Source organism: Ochotona princeps, chromosome 5, assembly GCF_030435755.1.
Source record: "Ochotona princeps isolate mOchPri1 chromosome 5, mOchPri1.hap1, whole genome shotgun sequence".
In the NCBI taxonomy this organism is placed as follows: domain Eukaryota; kingdom Metazoa; phylum Chordata; class Mammalia; order Lagomorpha; family Ochotonidae; genus Ochotona; species Ochotona princeps.
In genome coordinates, this window is record NC_080836.1 from 19,126,209 (window position 1) to 19,138,339 (window position 12,131).

At 48.3% G+C, this 12,131-nt stretch overlaps 1 protein-coding gene across 5 annotated transcripts in view; it reads left to right on the top strand.

Moving 5' to 3' along the window:
* MGAT5 (alpha-1,6-mannosylglycoprotein 6-beta-N-acetylglucosaminyltransferase) overlaps positions 1-12,131 on the top strand; it is a 340,039-nt gene that overhangs the window by 127,425 nt on the left and 200,483 nt on the right. The gene's annotated exons all lie outside the window — the stretch shown is intronic.

Sequence of the window (12,131 nt, forward strand, 5' to 3'; positions counted from 1 at the left end):
TGACTGAACTTGGGGCACTGCACTCGAACGGAGTAGAATTGTGCCAGGGACCAGTGCAGTTCACACCAGTCCTGGAAAGCTGGTGTCCCCAGAATCCCTTGATGTGGATAGCATTGACAGGTGGGCGGCTGTAACAATTGGTGTCACATGGGGGTTCAGGACGACCAGTGGTTTAGTGGAGCTGGCAGAGCAACAGGGAAATGCACGGCTCATCAGTTAGTTGACTGCCAATTTCCTGTCACAGGAACAACCCCAGTGAAGAACTCTGCCCACATGTTTGCTCCAAAAGAGGGTGTGTTGGTCCTGAGTGACTGGGATCTCTGATTTGAATGAATCCAGTGAATAGGCAGTCTCCATTCTCACCCCTCAGAAAGCCCCTTCCATCCTGATCCACACACTGGTGTAGAGAAGGGTCTTTGCTGGCTGGCAGGTGTTTAAAGAATGGATGTTGCTGATTGTAGATTGTTTCTGCTTTATTGGAATGCTTGACTTAAGCAGCAGGCTTCAGCACTGTGGCCCGTGGCACACATTCAGACCTCTGTATGTATTAATAAAGTTTTATTGGAACACAGCTGCACCAGTGTTTATTTCCCCCAAAAAGCCCAAACCATCTGAATCTGCCCTTCAGCAATCAGCTGGGCGAGAATTGATCTGAATGCTTGTCTGATCATGGTTGTCATTGACTCAGCTACTTGTCTAGATGCCCAGGGTGGTAGGCAGACTGGGCGAACCTTGCTCTCTCCCTTGCTCCTTGTTGCTGTTTAGCAGAACAGCAGCCATGCCTGGCCCATTTATGTTCACGCTGTCCAGGGCTACTTAATGCCATGGTTTCACAGGGACTAAAATTCTGTTTCCTTTTGGGTCTTCAACAGAAGTGTCTATTGGTTCACGACCAAGATCTGTCTGTCTATGGCGAAGGGGTGTGTATGTGTGTGTCCGTGTGTCCATGCTGAGTCTGTTTCAAGCTTGCACTTGGATTCACTGCAGACACCTTAGAAATGGTGCAGCCTGGGAGTGCTTGGGGGCAGAAGGGTTTCGGAGTGAGCCAGTGCATCTTTGCCACACCCTGGCTGTGTGCTCTAGACGCAGGAGTACACGCAAGTTTTTTCTTTTTCTTTCTTTTTATTTGAGCAATTAGAAGAGGAAGTTTGTGTGGGCCCCATGTATTGGTTCCAGGTTCACAACAGCCAGGGTGAAGCCAGATCAGACCCAGGAGCATAGAGTGCAACTAAGGTTTCCCATGTGGGCGGCACTGACCCAACTACTTGAACCATCCCTGCTGCATTCCAGGGTCCGTATAAAAAATAAGATTAAGTCAGGGCTAGGTGTGGGATATAGGTGTCTCCACCAGCATCTTAGCCACTGGGCTACTTGTCACACAAATCACTTGTAAAGTGGGTTGTCTATCTGTCTCATCAGGACTATGATGCTGGAGCCAAGTGCTGCATGTATGGTGCCTGCCACGTACATGCTGGTGGTTTGTCATTTTCATGCTCAGATCCTAATACAGGTGGTTCCTGTCTGAGGATTTCTCAACATGGCAGTGGTTGTGAAAGTGCCTGGACCACCTGTGCCATCATTCTGGTTGTTATTTTCAGTGTAGTATTCACTACATGGCCTGATATCATCATATGTGACTAGACAACATGGTTCACCCTAGATAAGTCTATAATCTGATGTCCATGGTCTGAGCATGCTTAGGGCAGGCTTAGCTCATCTAGAATGCTTGGTGGGTTGACTGTATTAAATGCATTTTTGGTTGAATGGTGTTTTCCACTAACAGTGGTTGGATGTCACAGCATCTAATCTAGAATGTCACAGCCTCCTAGGTAGTGGGCATCTAGGAGTTGCCAAGCAATGTCTTCTCTCTGCTCCTACTCAACCTTGTTTTGGTGTTTTAACAAGTATGTCTTCTGTTACATGATGAGTGAGATTCAGGGATGTTGCCAGAAGGATCTTGCGGGCAGCACTCACTTTCCGGGTATAAACCGTGTTCTCTGTGTTGCTCTGTCACACAGCGAGTGTGGCTCCTGCCTCTGACCACTTGTGGAGCTGGAGCCCTGTATGGCTCAGCTGGCTTGCATTCAGCTCTGCCAGCCGTTGATGTCATGGGGATTGCGTCACAGGTGGCGTCACTCTCCCTTGTCAATGCCCTTCTTGTTTCCAAGGTGAATTGATCCCTGTCTCTGATGGCCGGGCCCCGATTTGGATCCCTAGTGATCACTCTGTGTCTAACAGGACAGGCCTGGTTCCCCTCTGTTCCCTAAGGAATAGGAGTGGAAACCGGAGGCCCGATGATCCCCTATGGGTCTAGCCTCACCTTATTAACCCTGATGGATGTCATGTGCTTGTTTTTCTGGGCACTAGGATGCTCTTTCCCTGAGCAGGTCACTAGCCTGGGCTGCTGAGAGCTGTAGGTGCTCTGCTGCTCTCTGCCAGCCTCACCTCACCTCCCGTTTGCCTGTCGCTGGGTTCCTTCTTGCCCTGCAGGGTTTGTGCACTTGCTTGGCCTTCCATGCTGCCTGTCCCCTGGCTTCTTGAGCTGCTTTGGCCTAGACGGTTTCATTTTTCGGCTGTCACCCTGACCCTTGGGAAAATGTCTGTGTCATTAGCCAGGGTATGCCAAATGCTCTGTGGGCCCGGGCATCTGCTGATGTCTCAGCCATTGGCTCCATGTAGGGGTGGCCGCAGGTAGCAGTTGTCCTGTGCTGCAGACCCAAATGAGGATCCGGCATGCAGATTAGAGCTTTGCAAGTGTTTGCTTCCACCTCTGCTGGGAAAAAGAAAGGGGGAAAGCATCCACTTATGTAGGGCTTTCATTAGAGATGCAAGCTCATAAAAGGCTTTTTTTTTTTTTTTTTTTTTTTTTTTTTTGTCTGTATTCCTATCAGTGTGACCAAGGGGACTTTTATGGAGGGCTGGCACTTCCTTGGGGCCATGGCCAAGGAAGAAATACTCTGCCCTTGAAGGAAACTACACTGCTCTGGGAGTAAAATGAACACGTGCATGTGGGGGAATAGCTGAAGTACTGGAGGTGCCCTCGAGGACATGACTGGAGGCATTAAAGAAAGGGCTTCCTGCTTTCAAAAACTCTGGCAACCAGAGCTGCCTCTTGGAAACTTGAGGCTTTTCTAGCCACTCCGTGGTGGTGATCTGTTTCCTCCCATCCCTCATCCCAGCATCCTAAGTGTAGCATGCTAAGTTCAGAAGTACAGGCAGCCTGATTGGAAGGGCTGGGAGACCTCGGGGACATTACAGAGAGGAGGAGTGAGAGGAAGGCAGGGGGTTCATTGTACTGCTGTACCTTCTGCTTCCTGTGTGCTGTGAGGTTAAACCCAGGCTCCAAATATCCCTGACCTTGTCTGCCTGCCAGAGCTCAGCATGGCCCTCTTCCCCATTCACCTGTGCTGTCAAAACTCACGCAGGGGACCTCAGCCCTCTTCATGGCTATGTGGCACCTAAGTGCCACTCTGGGCCATGGCTAAGCAGTACTGTTTCCCAGGCTCCACATTTTCTTCCCTTTACTGTCCTCCCTTCTTCCTTCTCCCCTCCCCTCCCCCCTTCCTTCTTACCTGTCTGTTTCACTGAAGTCCATGTGATGTCCTCATGGGAGGCTTCAACCCTATGTCATTTCCGTCAGACCAGATGCTCAAGCTACCTTGTGCTATCCATGCTTGCTCTCTGTGCCTTTGTTAGTGTTGGCTACTACAGCAGCAGATCTGAAACAAGAGCTGCTTCCCTAGCAAAGACACATATACTTGGCTCATGGTTTTGGGGGCTGCCAAGTCCCAAGGGCATGACACAGGATCTGATGAAGGTCCCATGCTGGATTGCAGAGTGTGTGTGTGTGTGTGCACGCGCGTGCGTGCGTGTGTGTGTGTGTTTGAAGGATTGTGTGACAAATTGGGAAGCAGAGTATCTGGGCCAGAACTCAGGTTTTATTATATGCTCATGTGAGAGCCGCCTTCCAAGGACATCCATACCTGTTGACCTGAGAACCTCCCAATGGGCTGTACCACTTAAAGCTTCTACCGCCTGTGGCTGGTGCCCCTAGCAGATAGCTTCCCTGTAACACTTGGGCATTGGGGACATTTAGCATTCAAGTCACTGTTGCTCATCTCTGCCCTCCAATCACTTTGAGTATAGTACCCAAGACAGCAGGGATTCCAGTCTCTTCTCCCCACTGTGCCCTGAGACTTTGCACATTAAGCCTGATGCTCAATAGGAGTCATATGTTGCTAGCAGCTGTCCCCTGGCAAAAGTGCTGTGGCTCCCTGTGTGACCTGCTCACAGCTGGGAACCATTTGCAAATCACGATCCTGTGTTTAGGGAAGCAGGAAACGAGAAGCAATTCCCTGTGGAAACCACTGTGGGGGATGCTCTGAGTAGTTGTTTATATGTGATACTGCCGTGGGAACTGCTATATGTTCTGGAAGGCAGTCTGAGGGTGTTTCTGTGAGACGGCCTTGCGGGATGTGTGGCTTTGAGCAAGTCACTGGTTTTGAAAATGCCTGCTTTCCCCTCAGAAAGCAGAAGCTGACATGTGGCAGCCACGTAGATGTGTCATGAGGATTAGGGATGAAGAGTCTGCCAGAGTGTTGGACTAGCCACCAACCTTGTCTTTGTGCACCTGTGGCTCTTTCCCTTCTAACCCCCAAACTGTCTATGCAAGTGGTTTATTCATGTCCGCATCTGCCTTCCAGAATGTTTGTACAGCTGCCCTGAGCATTTGCAGGGGTGGGGCCTGACCAGACAAGAGAGGAAATAGGCCTTGCTCCAGAGGATGCTGTCACGTCCAGCGCAACTTTCCTTTGCGGGCTGTGAGATAAGCTGGGTGTGCTGCTCTTCACAAAGAGTATATTGCTGGTGATGCTTCTGATACGTGACATGGTGCTGTGCAGGAAGAAGAAATATGCAAGGGAAGATGTGGTCCCTGGAGGCAGGTTAGGACCCTTGGGTGACAATGGCCTTGACTTCACAGGACCTGTGAGTCCTCATCTGATTCTATAAAAAAGGAGTAAAACTTACAGCTCCTGCTCTGTGCAGCTGGCTTGCTGTTGGGAAAATCCAGAGAAGAACCCATGGAGTCTGTTCAGGGTATTTACGCATTCTGCAAAGCACTTGATGACATCACTGGCCTAGAGATGATCTTTTCTCGGATTGTGTTGCCCAGGTGGTGCCCTGATAGTGACGTCGCCCTCTGCAGCTCCCTGGGGATGATGTTTGCTGCTGGGTACCAACCAAGTTCAGATCAAAGGCTCAACCTGTAGTTCTAACCCAGCAAAGAGCAGTATTCTGAGATGTGGAGCGTCTGAGTTGTCCTTCCCGCTTCTGTGTCGTTTGTTCAGTGGGAAAGGCACATTTGTAAGTTCTCCGGCCTGGGGTTAATCGGCTGGGTGGCTTTAGAGCTGAAATGAGAACAGGTGATGAGTGTTCTGGAGAGGTTTATAATGTGCATTGTTGTGTCTGATTCGGGCACATGGGCCAGCATCTTTGCATTCTGGGAGCATTTGTTCTTTCTGTATCTGATTAAAATTACTTTGAACATGATGTGGGTTTTTATGTGAAACGGAGATGGTCAAGGAGAATAAAAGGGGTGACATTTGGTGGCTGAGAACCCACGTGGGACTCCCACACACCATGTTGGCGTGCCTGGGCTCTGCTTCTGGTTCTGGAATCTTACAGATGGATGTCTTTGGATGGTTCAAGTAGTTAGTTGGGGTCTCTGCCAGCCATGTGAGAGAGCTAGATGGGATTCCTGACTTGTCACCTCAGCCTGGCCCAGTCCTAGCTGTTACGGGTGTTTGGGGGGAATGACCCAGCCGACGGGAGTTCTTTCCATGATTGTCTCCTCCTTTTTCCCACTCCGTGTATGTGTTTGTGGTAGGGGGAAAGCGGGGTTGGGGGAGTCCTGCCATTCAAATAAAAATAATCTTGATGCCCATGTTTTAACAATGATAAAATTTTGGTTACCATCTGTCTTTTAAAAATGCAGATTAGATACATGAAAATCTCTTAAAATTGGATAAATTTTTTTTTCAAACGTGTTTCTTGCATTTATCTGAAAAGATGGAAAAAAGGGAGGCAAAGAGGAAGGGTGGGGGGAGAGGGAGCCTCCCTCCGTGTAGTAATTTGTTTCCCAAGTGTTCTCAATAGCTCAAGCTGGGCCAGGCTGAAACCAGGACCTAGGAACTCTATCCAGGTCTCCCACATGGGGTGACAGGGATCTGACTACTTGGCCCATCACCTGCTGCCTCCAGAAGTGTGCCTGTGCAGGAAGTTGGAGTTAGCAGTCGAGTTGGGCTTTGAACTTGGGTGTTGTAATATGGCATGTAGGCATCCTAACTGTGTTTAGCACCTGTTAAAGGTAGGCCAAATGTCCACCTCGGGAGCGTGTTATATATACAGTCTTTAAAAAACATCTTCCTTGGGCCATTTAGGCATTTTTATGACTGTATGCTTTTTCTTTTTTTATTTTCTCCTATCCATTCACTCAGTAAATATTTATTGATCTCCCAGTATTAGCAGCAATTGGCAATGGAGAAATGACAGCATGGCCTGGCCTTTGCCTGCTCCAAGTACTCCTGGTGATTTGTACTGCTTCATAAAGGGATGACATGATGCAGTCTCTCCTTGGCAGTCCGGAAGCCTCCAATTCTCATCTTTAATTAATAGCACCATTTTTTTCTCTTAGAGTAGCACAGCTTTGTCCTTAAACAAAATGAATGAACTGTTTTGCTCAGCCCTATAACTATTATCTTCCGATGAAAAGGTCACTTTAGAATTAGTTTTGCAATGTCTAATTGATGCAACTTGACATTCCTGGCAGTGGATGGTGGCAGACAGTGGAGGTCAATTCTTTTTTCATTAGCACCTTCCGTTCTCATTAACGCCTTGCTGCCAATGAGGCTCCTCCATGGCTCTGCTGCTCGTGCTTTGTACCCCAGAGGCGGCCCTGGTGAAGAGTTTGGAGTCAATATAAGCATGACTTTAAATTAGTGTTGGCATATCCCGTGTATGTCCTTGTTCTTTGTATAGTTGGTTCTGTACCATTGATTCATGGCAGCCACACCTAACAGCGGAGTTGGCCTGTGGCTGCGCCGAGAGTCTTTGATAGGTGGTTTCTACAGGTTTGGATGTAGTGTTGGTGATGGGGCCTGGTTACAGTGACTCTGGTGATTGTGAATCTGACACTGAGCAATGTGGCAAGCCACTACTTTGGAAAAGTAGCCCTGGGAAAATGCAGTATGTGATGGAGTAGGTCTCAACATGGCCTTTTCTTGGTGATTCCTCAAATATTTATGATGTTGTGATCTAGAAAGTTGACATTCAGTCTCATATGTTGAGCTTGAACCAATACAGCTATAAACTGTTTCCTATCAGTGGGCCCATTCTTTATCGTGAAAGCCCTTCTCCTTGGACTCTATGCCGGGAGCATAGCCAAGTGTCTTGAGTTACTGTTGATGTAGCAAAATACCTGAGGTTAAATAGGGTACAAAGCAAAGAGGTTTATTTAGCTTATACTCTTGAAGGATATGAAGCCTAAAGTTAGGCAGCCCTTTTGGTTTGGCTGTAGGTGACAGCCTTGTGACTATATCACAACATAGAGGAAAGCTTTATGGTAGGAGGACCTGTGAGAGGGAGAGAACAGCCATGTGGTGGGACAAGAGGCAGGAGAAATCCAGGTCTAGCTCCCTGTTGCCTCAGGGAGCTCTTGTAGTACCCCAGAGGGCTGATCCTCTTCCACTGGATACATCTCTGAAAGGTCCCACCACCTCTGCACTTGCCGTGGTGGGAACCAAGTTTTCAGCACACAGACTTCTGGGAGATGCGCTCACAGCATGTTCACCTCCGCAGTGTGGATGGCAAAGCTACCTGCATGACTGTCATCTTCAGGATTGTGTCAGCGCCTTCCAACCTCCTCATGCCCTGGATTGCCAGAGATGAAAACAGATAGAAGCCATTACAACATCTGTTTTCATGCAGTTTAATCCATCTCGCCATTTATCAGAGAATGCCCGGACATATAGAAACCAAAGCTTCCCTCTCCCCTCCCCAAAGGGCTACTGTAAATGTTTTCAGCTGCTTTGATTTTATCCCCATTGGGTACACTGAGTTTTAGGAACACAGACTTGGACTATTCATGCTGGGATTAAATTTTTATTGCTAAGGCTTTGAAGCACAAACAAAATTTTAAGAGCTCATTAGTAATTGAAAATTGTAATCCTGCTGAGGATACATTTTACTGCAGTAACAACCGTAAAACACAATGATATGTATAAAATATTATACCAGAATCTGGAAGAATGTTTTCATCCTCATTTTCTTATTAAGCTCTATAGAAATGATTCTTTGGTGCACAGTCTTATTGGAGAAATGGGTTGCTATTAAGACTAAAACACAAACCAAAATGCTCCAGTCATTGGTTTAAAATTGTAATGAAACTGTTACTGCTTCCTGCAGATTCAGCTGGGCAACGTGATGAAATAATCCCATCACCTGTTAGGAGTGGATTTAGTTCTACTTACTTTATCTTTTTACTTCCTCACTTACATGGAAGCTATGTACTAAGAACTTCAGTGTGCTAGACACTGTGCTTGGTTGGTGAGGATGCAGAGATAGGCTAAACATCCTATTGTGTGTCTCTTGCTAACACTATCAGTCTTGTTTTGGACCTCTTGGAAATTGCAACTCAAATAGCAAATACTAACCCCCAGCACTGGGAGCTGCTGGGATTAGAACTGACACTCACAGAGTAGTCTTAGTCCCCAAGCCCTGTCACCAACAGAACCTGCAGAGAGAAAGAGCGAGAGAGCAAGATCACAGAGCCCTCACAGATCCTGGAGTTCCAAGATTGCTGGTTGCTTTATATTCTCCCTGTGTAAATGCACATGCTTTGCTAAGTCAGATTCTGTGCTTTTTTTTTAAAGATTTATTTCTTTTTATTGGAAAAGTGGATATAAAGAGAGGAGGAGAGATAAAGAATATCCTCCATCCAATGGTTCACTCCCCCAAGTGACCATAATGGCCAGTACTGCACCGATCCAAAAGCAGGAGCCAGGAACCTCTTCTGGGTCTCCCATGTGGGTGCAGGGTCCCTAGGCTTTGGGCTGTCCTCAACTGCTTTCCCAGGCCACAAGCAGGGAGCTGGATGGGAAGCGGGACTGCCGGGACCAGAACCGGCACCCATATGGGATCCCAGTGTGTTCAAGGCGAGGACTTTAACCGCTGTGCTCTGGCGCTGGGCTCCTGTGCTGGTTTTACTCTTGGGAGCCGCTGTCATTAGGAAAAGGTGTCTTCATTTTGTGATTCTCGAATGTCCCCCAGTCATAGTTAATGATGCCTGGAGATGTGTGCTCCGTGCTACAGCTGGGAAATTTCTGCTGGCATGTGGTAGGTACAAGTACATTGCCCAGTCCCACAACAGAGAATTAGTCAGTAAAGCCAAGGTCAGGAAATGGAGTTAGCCCACATCAGAGGGCCAAGGCTTTCTGTGGCTGGCTCACTTCCACTGCCAGCAATAGCTGAATGCTGTTTTAATATGGATTCTGATTGGCTGGTCATCCTGGCTCCAGACAGGGGCTGGAGCTGGGGAAATTGATATTCAGTGTGTGTGTGTGTGTGTGTGTGTGTGTGTGTGTGTGTGTGTGTAAGTGTTTTCCGGAGTATTTTTTCCACTGAGCACAGTCACCTCTCCTATGTGGCTGGCACTGAAAGATCTTCAGAATGTAAGGAACCAGTGATGCATTCAGCTCAGAGCAGGTGACGGATGCCTGCTGTCCACACTCACTAATGATGTGCCAAGGACAGGCTGAGTCATGCTGACCCTGCAACGGTGGCCCCAGGGGGCAGTGATCTCATGTCCCAGGATAAAACCCTATTGCCCAGAGAGACAACCTTAGGAAGCATGAGAGCCTTGTCCAGGAGCTGTTTTATTTATGCATAAGGAGACTTCGAAAAGCTCATGGAAAATGGAATTAAAAGATGAGTTTTTTGTCCATTTTTTTGGAAAGATTTATTTGTTCTTATTGCAAAGTCAGATATACAGAGAGGAGAAAAAAAAGGAAGACCTTCCGTCCAATGATTCATTCCCCAAGTGACCGTAATGACAGGTACTGCACTGATCCGAAGCCAGGAACCAGGAACTTCCTCCAGGTTTCCCACCTGGGTACAGGGTCCCAAGGCTTTGGGCTGTCCTCGACTGCCTTCCTAGGCCACAAACAGGGAGCTGGATGGGAAGTGGAGCTGCTGGGATTAAAACCGGTGCCCATATGGGATCCCGCCACATTCAAGGCAAGGAATTTAGCCAACCGCTAGGCCATCGTGCCAGGCCCTGTCCAATTTTTATAAAAACATAGTTTTCTAGAGGGGAGAACAGAGGGGAAGGGAGGGAATTTGGGGGGGGGGAGGGGAGAGCCCAGTGCCAACTAAATTGTATCAAAAAACAAACAAAAATAAATAAATTTTTAAAAAAGAAAAATGCATGGTTTTTTACAATAGGAAATTTCATGAAATTTTGAAGATCTCCTTGTATTTGTGGATGTCAGAATTTCTCTGCATAAAAATACATGGCTTTTTGGTCTTGTTTTTAAAGATTTTTAAATTTTTATTGTAAAGTCAGATATACAGAGGGGAGGAGAGATAGAGAGGAAGATCCTCTGTCTGATTATTCACTCCCCAAGTGACTGTGATGGCCGGAGCTGAGCCAATCTGAAGCCAGGAGCCTGAAGCCTCCTCTGGGTCTCCCATGCTGGTGCAGGGTCCCAAGGCCAGGGGCCATCCCTGACTGCCTTCCCAGGCCACAAGCAGGGAGCTGAATGACAAGCAGGGCCAGGACTGGCGCTGCTATGGGATCCCAGTGTGTGCAAGGCAGGGACTTCAGCTGCTAGGCTACCACACTGGGCCCTTGTTTTGTTTTTAACTGTAAGATAGAAGGAGAGAGGACGAGTGCGTGACTCGGGCAGAGGAAGAGATTACATCAGCTAGTTCACTCCTCGGATTCCTGCAAACAGCTGGGACTGGGCCAGGCTGGAGCCAGGAGCAGGGAACTGAATCCGGGTCTCCCATGTTGGAAAGGACCCAACTACCGGAGCCATCACATGCAGCCTCCCATGGTGTGCGCATTAACAGGGTGCTGGAGTTAAGAGCCGGAGTCAGGCGTTGAGCCAAGGCATTCCAGTGCGGAAGGGTGGCATCTGAATTGTTGAACCCAGTGCATGCCTGCAAAATGAACGCACAGTTGTATTTTCTACAAATTTTGCTGAAGTCCTCTCACATTTGGCAGGCAGCAATGCAAAGCTTCCTGTATGCCAGCACTGTTGGGAACATTTTGTTAATATTCACTCGCGAAGTCCTCACCACAGCCCCAAGAAGGGAGCCAGCTCAGACCAGTGTCTCACATGGAGCAGTAAGGAGTAGAGGAGCGCAAGCCAAGAGTCTGGCTGCAGGGGCTCGAGCCCTAAGCACTACACTGTGCCACTGAGATTGAGCTGGATGCCTCATCCCTTTTTCTACCCAGGTCTTCTGAGTGGTCCCTGTAAGGCACCAGGGAGCTCTGGAGGCCTGCCTCCAGCCCTGGTTCTTTTTTTTTTTTTATGAAAGGTTTATTTTTATTGGAAAGGCAGATGTACAGAGAGGAGGAGATACAGAGGACGATCTTCTGTCCGATGGTTCACTCCCCAAGCGGCTGCAACGGCTGGGGCTGAGCCAATCCGAAGCCAGGAGCCAGGAGCCAGGAGCCAGGAGTCTCCTCTGGGTCTGTCATGCAGGTGCAGGGTCCCTAGGCTTTGGGCCATGCTCAACTGCATTCCCAGGCCACAGGGAAGGAGCTGGATGGGAAGCGGGACCGCAGGGATAGGAACCGACGACCATATGGGATCCCGGGTGCGTTGAAGGCAAGGACTTTAACCACTACGCTATTGCGCCAGACCCCAGCCCTGGTTCTGTAACCACTAATATGGTCCCTTTTCCCATCTGTAAGATGAAGTCCTGCCTACTTCAAGGAGAATGGAAAAATCCAGCTAGACTGATTAGATGGGTCAAAACTCAGGATAAGTTAGGCATCAGGAAAGGTTTAAGCCAGAACCCTTGCAGGGTTTTGCCTTGGAGAGGTATGTCCAGGCAGTGGGACA